The sequence below is a fragment of the Colletes latitarsis genome, chromosome 2 (genome assembly GCF_051014445.1).
Source record: "Colletes latitarsis isolate SP2378_abdomen chromosome 2, iyColLati1, whole genome shotgun sequence".
In the NCBI taxonomy this organism is placed as follows: Eukaryota; Metazoa; Arthropoda; class Insecta; order Hymenoptera; family Colletidae; genus Colletes; species Colletes latitarsis.
Genome location: NC_135135.1, coordinates 21605599 through 21608013, shown reverse-complemented (window position 1 = coordinate 21608013; position 2415 = coordinate 21605599).

The following is a 2415-nucleotide window of genomic DNA, read 5'->3' as shown; positions in this document are numbered from 1 at the left end:
CCAGGAGGAGGAGGAGGAGGAGGGAGAAGTTGACAGAGAGGGAGCGAAAGAGAGGTGTAGGCTGCTCCGAGGCTGCTGCGTTCGTTCATGCGCCCGTCCGCGCGCTGGAAGTTGGGACGAATGTGGCCGGTCGAGTCTTTAGAAGACGCAGCCAAATATTGCATCCTCGGATAAATATAGGCAGCCACGGCTGCACAGGCCGGCGCTCGCTAACGCGCACTTTTCTCCGTTGCTCGTCTTTGGGACGGCGCGCACCAGCCATCTAGCCACCGACAGCATTCCTCCTGCGGGCTCTCTGTCGCTTTCTTTCTGTCCCTCTTTTCCTCTCTCTCTCTCCCTCTCTCCCTCTCGCTCTCTTCCTCTCTTTCCATGTGCGAGAGCGATCGTTAAATTCGTTTCGTGGCCGAGAACTTCGGCCGGCACGTTGCCCCGGTGCTTTCCATTCTTCTTCTTACTCCTTTTCTTCTTGCGCTAGGTTTCTCGCGCGCTCTTTTGTTCTTTCTTACCGAAATATCTGTACGTAATGGGGAATCGGTCGCCGGACGTCCCTCGCGGCCGAGCAAGAGCTCGCGAATAAGTCGGATCGACTGAAAACGATCGGGAAGCCCACGACAGCACCGCGACGACTCTGTAAGATGCGTTCGGATCGCGCTGTTATCGTGCAAGCGATAACTCGCAATCGGGTCGGTACAACGGTGCATTGTCGAGCGAGTCAACGTCACGATACGCTGATTTCTCTCGATATTATGGTTCGCAGCTGCGCGAACGGGAAAACATCGACGAAAAAGATCGCGTGGAATTTTCCTCGAAAGAAAGCGAATCGGTCGCAAAGGTGGACACCTTTGGAGAACGTTGGTTCCTTTGTGACGGAGTAGCACGCGGTCGAATCGGAGCTGCGCTTTGTTTTCGCAGCAGGCGTAACCTTCGGAGCGACAGGCGGCGGGCCGCGAGACGATCGGAGCGAGCGTGTCGCGGCTGGTGCACGTGGCCACGGGCATAGTCAGTGAAAATCATCGTGCGCGGACATTGGGTGGCGGGAAACGTGCGTGACACGGGTGCACGGAGGGAGGCCCTAATCAACCTAGCGCGTGAACCTAACCTAACGCAGCGTCGGGGGAAGGCGGCGCGGCGCGGCGTGTCGTCGTCCCGCGGCGACGGCGACGGCGTCGCCGGCGGAGGCGGTGGAGGCGGTGGAGGCGGCGGGGACAGCCGGCGAGAGAGAAGAGACGGTTATCGCGGAAGTTCGGCAATTATAGGTGCCGAGTCGCTTTTTTTTTCAACGACTGATATTGATTTGGGAGAGGCAGTTCGTATTCGTGGCACGAGCATACCTTGTGACTCGCAGAGGCGGCCGGCAGCGCGATGCATCACGGCGCAGCGCGCATCGAGGGGTACATCGGCCGGGGAGTGAGAGACCGGGAAGGGGCGGGAGGGACAAGGGGTAGGAAAGGCGACCGGAGGAACCCCCACCCGGTTTGTTCCTCTCCGCCGAAACTACCCCCACCAACCGACCGGCCGCCCCCCACTTCGACACGGTATCAAATCCCTTCCACGGCCGCCCAACGGACATAACTTCCTCGCCCGACTCCTCTCGGTCCTCTCCCTTCGTCAACCTCCGCGCTCCTTCTCCCACTCTGTCTCCCGCACGCGGTGTATCCTCTCCACCGTGTCTCGTTCTCCTCCGACGCGGTCACCGCCGCCACCACCACCACCGCCGTCGCCACCACCCTTGCCGCTGCCCGCCAGGGGCGGAAGATTTCGCCGCCCGCGGATCCTCTTCTCGATTTCTCGGCCGATCTACCAAAAATCGTCTATCGCCTACCAAAACGAAACGGACGACGTTCTACGATCGCGTTTCCCTGTGGCCGACTGCGCGGACGATTCTACTTGAAACGTTACCAGCAACCGCGCGCGGAGTGGACGCACGAAACGTGGCAATTTTCGAAAATTGCTCGACGCGGTCACCCTTGGAACGATGCGGCGCAGAGTGCCCTCGGGACCAGAGTCGGACGAGTCCCGTAATTGACTCGCGAACAAAGTATAAATCCGGTACCGTCCAATTAAAGACGAGATCGAGAGCTCGTTGACCGGCAATCGTCTGCATGCGAGCCATCCGTTCAAAATTTTGCCCGTCACGCTACCCCAATTTGGCTCGTACCAGCAACAACGTTCCGGAGGGAGAGCGAGAGAGAAACCGAGCGGAGAACGAAGGGCTCTCCCGCCTCGATCGTCGTCCTACGAGAGAACGAATCTGTAAGAGCGCGAGTGCCGGAGGTGCCCCCGGAGTCGCGTGAAGCCGGCCCTGACGCCATCACCGCTCGCTCGACGCCGCGCCGCGCCGGCACCTTCTCCGCTCGTCCTCTCCCGACGACGGTGTCTGCCATCCCAAACCCGACCCGAACCAGTCCAGAAATC